General features: G+C 45.4%; 1 pseudogene; it reads left to right on the top strand.

Moving 5' to 3' along the window:
- Nucleotides 1–1,972: 1,972 nt before the first annotated feature.
- LOC137533131 (U2 spliceosomal RNA) lies at nt 1,973–2,109 on the top strand (annotated as a pseudogene).
- The last annotated feature ends 9,202 nt before the right edge of the window (nt 2,110–11,311 follow it).

Here is an 11,311-nt window from a genome sequence, read left to right on the forward strand (position 1 = left end):
GGGCCACAAAATATTGTATCGAGGGCCGCGAGTTTGAGACCCCTGTTATAGACGATATTTTGCCGTTTCATTTCCGTTTATTCAATCTATTTAGCACTACAGTTTCGTTTATAAGCTATAAACGAAAAATATTGTTTTACATTACAACTTACAATTTCGGTTATATCCTGTCATGATCGCTGCTGCAGCAGGTATTGCTGGAAGTAGTAGTGCTGCAGCTCAGGTAGTTCTGATCTCTTTCCATGCAAGCTGCATAGCTTTGTCTGCCTTTCCCTGCTGTCAGCTTGTGACTGATTATCATTCACCTGTGTTGGAATCTGCATGTCTGCTCCCATTGGATGACCTCAGTATAAAGATCTGCTTCCTGCAGGACTCCTCAGGTTTTCATAGCTTCAGTTTAAGCCTGCCTTGCTGTCGCTTCATCCCCAGATCGTGTTTCTTGTTCTAAAGATACTTTGCTGGTTTTGCATCATATATTGGTTCATTGCCCATATATATGCATACCAGCACGTTTATTATTTTCCTTGTATTCGTGTTACGTTGATACATCAGTGACGCTGATATATACGTACACGAACTGTTTATATCCTGTGTTCAGCTAGTCAGTTCTAGCACGTTGATCACCCGTGCTGAGCTAGTTATCCTGTTCCTGGTCCTGTTTGTGGATTGCGTTCATCTCTGCGAGGAGATAACGAATCCTTCTGAATCCTGTCCTGTTACCGTTTGTGGATTGCGTTCATCTCTGCGAAGAGATAGCGAATCCTTCTGAGTCCTGTTCCCTGTATCGTTCCAGTCCTAAGTCAGTGTTCCTGCTTATGTCAAATATCGGTTCATTGCCAATATATACATATGTTAGTCAGACGTTACAAATAGTTTCATTGATAGCTGTAATTGTAATACGCTAGGAAATCATACTATTTGTATATTTATCTGTGTTACGTTCATCTATCTTGATCCTGCTAATTCCTGACTATCCTGTCCTGTCTTTGTGAGGCACGCCATCGCCGCTACGCTTTGGCTGCCTCATTCCAGTCTGTCTTGTTGTGGACGCTTGCTGTCACTAAGTAGCGGCTAGCTAGCAAGCGTTCATTCTGTCTACCTGTCCTGATCTCCTCAGTTCTGGTTTATGCGCTCAGCGCTACTTTGCGCTGAGACGTTATAGCGAAAGCATTGTTTGTGGCTGTCGGATCTGCACCGGCCCTGTGCGCCACAATCTCCTTTTGGAGTCAGTCCTCCCCTCCACTATACTAGGGATAGCCTGTTTCCTTGTGCTAGTGTGTGTACCTCCTCCACGTCAGCTCATGCGTTGCATGCTGACTGTGGAGAATACACCACCAAGCCTTACATATCCCACGCCCTTTTTTCCAGGAGCTCTTTTTTGATGCACGCGCAGGTTGGTCCGTGTGTACAAGGCTTTAGTACTACTCTACACTTGTGTTAGAATGCACACATTAACATCAATATTTTACACAGTGGGGTTTGTTACACTAGATTTGCAAGTGTAATATATTACACCAAGCACTGAGCAGTACTACTGCTTTTCTTAATACTTTAAGCCTAAACTTCTTAAAATTGTTCCTCATCATCCTAATTGCTTTGGGCTCTTGGGTTTGTTGTATTATATTTTCAAGTGCAGGACATTACAGCATGGTATTAAGTACTGCTGCAGGGTGTCAGCATAGTTTAACCATTTTGGAAAGTATTGCAAATATTAATACAACAACCAACAACACAGAACATTTATATCACGCTTTTCTCCTGGCGGACTCAAAGCGCCAGAGCTGCAGCCACTAGGACGCGCTCTATAGGCAGTACCAGTGTTAGGGAGACTTGCCCAAGATCTCCTACTGGATAGGTGCTGGCTTACTGAACAGGCAGAGCTGAGATTCAAACTTAGGTCTCCTGTATCAGAGGCAGAGTCCTTAACCATTACACTATCCAGCCACTATCCAGCCATAGCTGTGAGCTTTAAAGCGCTTCTCTGCCTTTTGGCTAAGATCAAGTATAGTATCTGTTCTTATCAATTTCAGGGATGTATGTTACTGAGACCCAGGCGTGGTGAACCGGGGGATTCCCTTGAATGAGGGGAGTCCAGGCCTCAGATCCTCTAGTAGAGATGTCCGTTCCCGTTCATACACTCCCAGATTCTAGGAATTAATCTACCATGAGCGAGGCTGAAGGGCTGAGTGGCTTTGCTAAGGTGTACTGCCCCTGGAGTAGCGACCCAGGAGTATCCGAAAGTCCCTTGGCCTGGGAAACCCCATGGATGAGTAGGGCACTATGGTCTGTACTACCTGTCTGCTTAGCCTAAGAACGCAGCTCCCCGGCCTTTTGGCTAGGGAGAACGCAGAATTTTTATAATGCTGGCTGCAAGGATGGGGCCAGCTGGCTGGCACTTGGGACTTGTCCCCTGGGGACTTAGGTCCCTGACTAGAAGCCCCCTCTCGGGGGGGGCCTACTCTAGCCAGTGGGCAACCACGTGGCACAGTCAGGGTCCTCCAATCCTTCCAGGGGTGGACTGGCCAGGGGGGAAGTGGGGCAATTTCCCCCCAGGCCACCTTTCATTCAGTGATTTAGGGCCGGTCCAGTGCCTGGTGTATTCAGGTTTGTTGTTGTAAGGCAATGTGAAACATTAGGCTAGCTGATAAAAGTGCAATTAGAGGACAGGCAAGCTGGTAAATATAAGCAGCATGATGCAGAGCTTGCCTGGAGGGTCCGTGGCCATGGGCAATCATCTGTCTGGTCTCTCCCCTATGTTATAATGACTGCTAGTGTGGATAAGGCGTTAAACAAGTTGAAATGTTTTTGACAGTCCCTAGACTCCAGGAGGGCTGCTTTCTGACTGGCAGGGTATTATAGGCAAGTAGCCTTTGTGTGATGTAATGGCCCATACTCAAGGGCAGCAAAAGTAGCCTGTCGCCAGCACACGTGAGCGTGTGGGCGACAGGCCGGCGACAGCTCGTCGCCACGTCCCTCCGCGTACACACGCGGAAGAGGGACCAGCGGCCGCGACGGAAGCTGTCACCGACGTTCCTCCTCCCTCCGCCGGAAGCTATGCGTATTCCAATGGAGGTTGCTGTCGCTAGTCCGCGTACTCACGCGGACTAGCGACAGCTGCGGCGGAGTTGTGGCGGCGACTGTCGCCAGGCGATTGAACATTTCAATCAGTAAACAAGGAAAATAGGCGAAAAAGGCGCTCCACAAGCTTGCTGGCAAACCACTTCTTGACAGCCACCTCCGCTGCCGTGACCAGGATAGATCCTTTTCACCTTTCGAATAGTCAGTCATACAATGTCACAGCGCCAGGGTTTATGCTGTCTCAGGCAGTCAAGCAATCCACTATTACTCCACCTCCAGAGATACACTCAACTCTGCATACTTCCTGTGTGACTCGTTTCACCGGAAAACAAAAAAGCAGAAAAAAGTCTCTCTCAGTGTGTAACGGTAACACTTTAATTTTCCATACAAGGCACAATAAAATCGGAGTAAAAGGTCACTTACATCAAGAGGCTGGCATAGGACCCTCTTGATGTAAGTGATCTTTTACTCCGATTTTATTGTGCCTTGTATGGAAAATTAAAGTGTTACTGTTACCCACTGAGAGAGACTTATTTCTGCTTTTCTGTTTTCCGGTGAAACGAGTTACACAGGAAGTATGCAGAGTTGAGTGTATCTCTGAAGGTGGAGTAATAGTGGATTGCTTGACTGCCTGAGACAGCATAAACCCTGGCGCTGTGACATTGTATGACTTGAACATTTCAATCGCCTGGCGACATCAGCGACGGGCGACAGTTCGGGTTGCGCGCTCGCGCCGGGCGACAGTTCGGGTGCGCGCGGCCCATACTCACGGGCGACCTGTCGCCGCAACATGCGCGCGCCGCGTGTTGAGGCGACAAAAGTCCCTCGTAAGTATGGGCCATAAGACTGCAAGTCTCAGTCTCTCTCCACTCCTCCTCTCTCTGGGCTAGTGAACGCCAAAATCACTATAGCAATTGCTAGCAATTTGTGAGTGCGATTTTGTGAAGCGATTTTCAGAACGATTTTTGAATGACTCGCTCCAAAAATTGCTACATGTAGCATCTTTGCAATTTTGAAAAAAATAACAACGCTGCTGTGAGAACACCATCATAGGGTAACATTAGCCAAGCGCTTTTCAAATTTTTGCCGATTTGAAAAATGATTAGAAGCACTCTTGGTGTGCACCAGCCCTCCCTCATTCACCTTTGTTTCCCTCTCCCCCTAGTGCTGGCTGGCTGCGTCTACAGGAAAGCTAAATGAAAGTACAATCCTGGTGAGGCAAATTATTGTAATTATTATTTAGTATTTATATTGCGCCACCATCTTCTGCAGCGCTGTACAGAACATATTGTCTTGTCACTGAACTATCTTCTTCCTACTCTTTCAGCTTTTCTCTCCTCACTGTTTCTCCCCTTCTCTGCATAAGGGCTCAGACACACTATGAGTGCTTTTCTGCGCGATTTTACTGTGATCACGATTTTACCATGATTTTAATGTAAGTCAATAGGAGCCCTTTTTAAAAAAGCTTTCAGAAAGTTCTGTTGGCTAAAAAGTGCTCATAAAAAAAGTGCTTATAGTGTGTCTGAGACCTTAGTATTTGTACGCTGCAGGTAAGTTGGGCACTGGGAGCACCGAATGACGGCTATTCCTGCTGCCACTAAACTTCCTGGCAGTGTTAAATACTATTCCCCCTCCAAGTCGTTGCAACTCAGAGGGAGGTGTAATTTGGGGTACGGCCAGTGGCGTAGCTAAGGAGCTGTGGGCCCCGATGCAAGTTTTACAATGGGACCCCCCAAGCACTCTATACATAACAATTGATACGGCGCACCAAAACCTGCCAATGGCAACTACAGTGTCAAAGGTGCAAGAAGGGGATGGGGAACAGTTTGTTAATGATTACTACTGTTCAAAGTATCTGTAGAAGTGATTATTATGAGCACAGGACCAATAGAGAGCTAATACTGCAGTTGAGAGAGGGCCACTCTGGGCCCCTCTGGCCCAAGGGCCCCAAAGCGGTCGCTACCTCTGCACCCCCTATTGCTACACCCCTGGGTACGGCGATCATCTGAGCCCCAAATTACCCCTACCCCTCCTGCGCAGTTTATTATTGCTGCTATGGGGCTCATGGTTTGGGTAACCGATGCAGGGCTGTGGAGTCGGAGTAGGAGTCAGAGCAAGTTTGGGTATCTGGAGTCGGAGATTTTATAAACTGAGGAGTCGGAGTCGGGATTCGGATGATTTTTGTACAAAATCCACAGCCCTGGTAAGTATTAGACTAAGGAGTCGGAGTTGAGGTGACGGAATCGGAGCCATTTTGGGTACCTGGGGTCAGAGTCGGTGGTTTCATAAACTGAGGATTTGGAGTTGGAGTCGGCAGATTTTTGTACCGACTCCACAGTCCTGGCGCCGTGCACCAAAACCACCTGCTTTGCCTTCTCTCTCCTCTCTCCAAACTTGTTATTAGAAACCATAACCTAAAGCTGGTCATACATGCATCAATTGTTAAAGACAGATTCTTTCACTATGATCGAATCATAATGGCTTTTCTACCTGTCAGTACTGAGTATGGATGTGGACTATAGGGTTCCATACTATAGTGAAGTGGGTCGTGGGCAGGCAGTGATGCACTTCCACTGACCACCAATAAAAAGCAGGTAATCAAGGCATGGATGTTGGGGGGGATTGAAAACAGTGATGGAAGGCGGGGTATCAAAACTTTGGAAATTAGCATTAACGAGGCAGGGATCATGGTGCCAGGAGGAAGGTCAGTAAGGATGTGTCTGGAAATGGGGGAGGGGATATCCGAGGTGAAAGAGGGACATATTTGAGGGATTAGTAGAGATGGTAGCGAAGGGGAGGACATAAGTGTGGGGGTGGGGGGGGTGGGGAGGAATGAGCTTCAGGGAATTTAAGTGGCAATACATCTGTTGACCCGACAGCCGATTGACCAACCGTTTTGATATTATTGAATCAGATAAAAATTTGGGGTGGAAATTGGTTGAATGCATCAATCTGAGATGTTGGGAAATCGCGGGCCAATGTGATTGTCAGGTGTGATAATCAAGGCATGCGATAACCACGAATGTTAGACACGACGTAAACCCCGGCCGCTGTCCCTCAAAATGTATTATGTGCACCTGTTGCCTGTATTTCCGCATTGGCGCTCCACGTGACTATACGACGTGGGATGCATGTATGACGTCATTTGGGCTGGGGCTGCCATGATAATGGGCCTCTGGTTTGTGTTTCCCCCCAGGCCAAAAGGTCCCAGTCCTCCCCTGAATCCTTCGGGTGTCGAAGGACCCCAAGCACCCCCTGCACCGATGGCAAAGGGGGAAGTTCCCCTCTGGGAACAACTCAAAGGGCTCTGTTTTTGTGGGGCCCGAGGTCGCCCATGCACGTTTTTGTGGCTGTGTTTATGCACTGCTGCTTTTTTCGGTGCATGGGCATTCAGCCTTGCTATTTCTGGCTCCTGCTTTGCAACGCAGGAGCCAAGACAGCTAAAAAAATTGTACCATTTTAGAACACCCATACCGTTGAACTGCTAATGTTACCTTTTGCCATTTGTTATAACTTTAAAATATAAATGTTCAGACATAGGTTATTGTACACAAATTCCTAGCTACACATTTTGTCCAGTATCATTGCGTAGATGAAAGGTAACTGGCACTACAGTATCTTGGCAGGCAGGGTGGTGTGAGGGCTGTGTGCAACTCTGCGGCCGCTAACAACACAAAATCCTACACAAATACTATCGACAGCTGAGAGTGCTTTTTCACTGAACTGCAGAAGAAAAAGTTGTTCGGAGTTTAAAGAAGCCACCACTCAAGTAACAGATGCACACAAAAAAATGGGTAGAAGTTGTAACCTTTTTGTATTGTTCTAAAAATGAGTTAATTTCTGTCCCTGAAGGAGCTACAGAACTTTCCAGTCACATCCTGATGTCATCTGTTCAGGCACAAGATAGGACAAGTCTCAGACAACAATGAGGTCAATGCAATATGTCACATACATGAAATAAAGGCGCTTGGAAAAAAGGGCACAGGGGATTGCCGCTAGGAGAATATTGTTAAAATTAGCAATGTTCTGCTGGATTGCGATAATAAAATATCGGTAAGTTTTACCAATATTTTACTATAACTAAACTTACACTACCCTCACTCTATGCCCCAGGTGGTGACTAAACCTAAGACCCCCCTAAACCTTAGCCCCCCAACGGAAAACCGCGATATGCAGATAAGATGATAAAGGCACCCTATTGTGAGGCACCCTATTAGCGGAAAGCAGGGGAAAAAAATTACATTCAGAGGCGCCCAATAGTATCGCAGGTGCTGGGGGTTTGCGGAAATGCAAATTGCGGCATTGCATTTCCGCAAACCCCCAGCATCTGCAATTCTCCGAGAGCTTCCAAAGATGGGCGGCTCCCTACTGCCTTGCCCTAGTGCATGCAAGTGTGTGCTCGCACAGGCACAGTATGGAGCCACCCATCTTCAGAAGCACTTGGGACACAGTGGTGGACCGAGGGCCATGGCCAGATTTCAGGGAAGGCCACATAGGCCATGACCTAGGGCACCAGGTCATAGCAGTAAGCCTGCCGAAAATTCATCCTGCTACACATACTTTGCACATAGTGGTGGGCGGCTACCAACAACCAGATCTGGCACTCAGGGGATGAAGGGGCAGCAAACGGGCACAGTGATTTCTGAGCTGCCTGTTACTCACCGAATGTGCTGCTCACCAAGAAGCTTACAATCTAACCCCTGCCATCATATCACTAACTGTCCTCAGAGGAGCCTACAGTCTAATTCCTGCCATGTTGGGGGGGGGGGGATTTAGGATGCAGTTGTCAGGGGGCACCTAGTGGTCGTGGGCCTCGGGTGGTAAAAAGTACAAATCCGGCCCTTGGGAGGGCACAGAGAGAGAACCAAGAAGGGATATATAGCCTTCCCTTTTCAAACGTGAGTATCTAATGTTTTGAAGGTTTCTCCAGTGTTATTTTAAAAAAAAATCTTTAGAAGACTGCGTATCCAGAAAACAGTGAGAAACAAGCTGATCTTGTCAGGCTTACAGCAGTTTTGAAGGCTAAAGATCCTCTTGTCTGGTGGGATTCCAGGCATGTGATCTCAGGTGTTGCAAGGGCTCACAGGATTTTTTGTCAATTTCTCACATTACAAACCAATTCAAATCATTTCACATACTGAGCCCATACAAGGTGCCTTAAAATGAGCATAATTACAGACACTGGTGATCAGTCCTTATTAGGTGTATGTAAACATTACCCAACATTATCTGTGTACTCAGTACCATAATCCAAGGCATCTTTTCCTATATTGTTATCATAATTCTAAATAACTACAACAATATTTTTTCTTAGGAAGCATTAGCTTATGAGCTTAGCTGGTGTGAGCCTCTCGTGTAATTTGTCTGCTGAAGGTTAAGCAGTTTCCCCCCTCCTCTCTATAAACATTAAGCACTGCTTTAGATTTCACCATGGAATGTCATTTTCTCTGTCTGTTCCCTTCTTTTTCTCCATATTCAGTATGGATGGTGTAAAGGCTTGTGTCTGTCCAGGACTCTGCATTGTGTAACAACAGCAAGGAGAGGTGACTGCAAGGGTGACTTGAAAGCACTCGTGCCTTCTGGAAAGAATAAACGTTAAAAATGAGTTTGGCATTTCTGAATGATAGAGAGAACACACTGGAAGATGTTAGGTAATAATCTGAACTCTGAAATTAGCATTTTGCAGTTCCTAACTCCCAGAGTCCATGTTTCTTGCTTTTCACACTTGTTAACATATTTAAAGCAGCACTTCTCTGCTCTGCATATTTAAAACAACTTATCCACTCTAAAAGATAAGCAACTGCCCTAAAAGATACAGCATAAGAACCTTTTAAGAAAAAAACATTTCTTTGTTACAGATGATACAAATCCTGCAATAAATCTGCAGTGTTTCTACTTCCTGCTTTCACGGGAGCAGACATATTGTTGACCTCCTGTATTTTATTTAATTAGCTCTCTGCCGTGGCAGTCAGCTGACACAGCTGAGGGATCATATTACAACTTGTGCTTAGTCCCTGATGAGGGGGAACTGGACAGGCTTAACTCTCTTAATCCATACAGGGTACATTTGTATATGTTTTCCTTCTGTCCTGTGCAAGAGTTCAGGTCCACTTTAAGCACTATTTCTTTTTTATAAGTAGGTAAAATGTTTTTGCTTTTGTGAAGAAATAAGCAATCCTTTCAGTTCAATTTTGTGCATTGCTAGGATTAATGACAAACAGAACTTCAACTTGTGTATATTCTTTTTAAGCATATACAATAAAGACAGTCCACAATGATCCTAGCCCTCTGTCATCTTGAGAAGGTGTGAAAAATAAATACACATTGCTCCTGCTTTGTGCAGCTAATTACTTATGCAGGAAGAAGAAAATACCTGGGCAATGTGTACTTCCAGACTTGAAAAGAAACACAATTTGTACTCATGGTCTGTTTTAGAAATTAGTAGCTGGTTACAAACTGAAGTGAAATGGTGTTTAAAAAAATTACAGAATAGATTATATGTATATATAATAAAAGTAGGGATGAGCAGAAACGACACAGCGAATTTATGCATCGTAGTTCGCATCTACGCATCATAGTTCATAGGTGAAGTTTCAAAACTATGCTTACGAATTTACACGTAGCGAAGTACCGCTACGCGTAGCTTACGACCACTATGTGTAGTTAACATTTGTATTGCGTAGTGAACTACGAATGCGTTACTCACGTCTAATTTTCAGCGTGTGATTATATGCTTACAAGTTTACGCACTACGCGTAATTGCGTATTTTAATGCGTAGTCTACAAAATGCATACGAAGCGAAGATTTGATTTCGAAGCCGTAGTTTGGCGAAGCATAATTGTGTAAAACTACACGTAGTTCCAGCGTAGCGAAGTTGGCTGACTACGACCATCCCTGAATAAAAGTTTAAGTTAATATTTCAGATATAAAATTACAGTTGATGCTATATTATACCAGGAATCCATGCATTAAAAAGCACTACTGCAAAATATTGTTTTAAAGTGGATCCAAGGTGAAAAACTAACTATAACAAGTAACTTGTCTATATATCTAATCTAAAGTTTAGAAAGTTTTCACAGCACATTTAGCTGCAAAAATCTATAACAGTTTATGATTATTTATTCCTGTGATACAATGAGGGCAGCCATGTTCTGTTTGTCATAGGCTGAGGGCTGGAGATGCTATCAGCTTGACTGTGTGTAATGTGACAAATTCAGTCCCCTCTCCTCCTCCCTACTCCCCTCTGCCTCTGAAATCTCTGGCTAGTAATACCTCCCCCTCCTCCTGCTCAGACTGAGCTCCCATAAGCCCTTGCTACAGTGCCTTGGCACTCTGAAAAAGCTGTGGGCGAGGCTTGTTTAGTTTATAGGGAATTAGAGTATTAAAATAAAACAAAAAAAGTATTTGGCTTGAGGAATGCCCTATAAACTATATGAAAGGAACACAATGATGCAATGAGTAAAAGTTTATCTCGGATCCACTTTAATACTTGGAATTGCTTTACAGAGGAACTGTAAAGTGGAAATTACCTCACCACCAGTGGTAAGCTAATGGCAGATATGTCAGGGAAAACACAGTTCTCATAGGGGAAAAAGTCCTGCAGCCAATGGAAATCCAGCTGAAAAGGTGGAACTCCTCCCACTCTGTAGGCCCAATTAAAATGTGGCCTACTGATGCACAGCCTTGTGAGTAATGACATCACATGCAGCTCCTTCCTGGTTTACATATGCTGATATTAAAAGCTCGGTATCTCAGCACTCATAGGTCCTACACACTCCAGAGTAGGAAGGGGACCCCCACCCCCCTACATCCCCCCCCCCACCCCCGGCTGGATCTTGAGATAGGGTATATAGAAGGTATCTTATGAACCAGTGGTGCTGAGGGGGGGGGGGGATGCCATGTCGCACAGAGGTAGTTGGGGGGTAGGGGGATCCCCTCCCTGTTGGGGGGTAGGTGGAGTCCCCAGGAGGTCCCCTCCCTACCCTCATTTGGAGTGTGAAGGAGCTATGAGTGCAGAGATCTTGAGCCATTAATATCAGTAGCATAATGTAGTGTAACTAGTAGACCCAAGCTCGTTTAAAAATGGTCTCTAGGTCTTATTTTAACGTCGCTGCACATGTGCACACAACTGCCCGCCCGCCCACCAGCCTCCCGTCCTGGTCCCTCCAGCTGTACTAGTAATATAATAATAATCGGGAATGTCTTTTTCATCAATGGAAGGAAAGACTAAAA

This window comes from Hyperolius riggenbachi, chromosome 1 (assembly GCF_040937935.1).
Source record: "Hyperolius riggenbachi isolate aHypRig1 chromosome 1, aHypRig1.pri, whole genome shotgun sequence".
NCBI lineage: Eukaryota > Metazoa > Chordata > Amphibia > Anura > Hyperoliidae > Hyperolius > Hyperolius riggenbachi.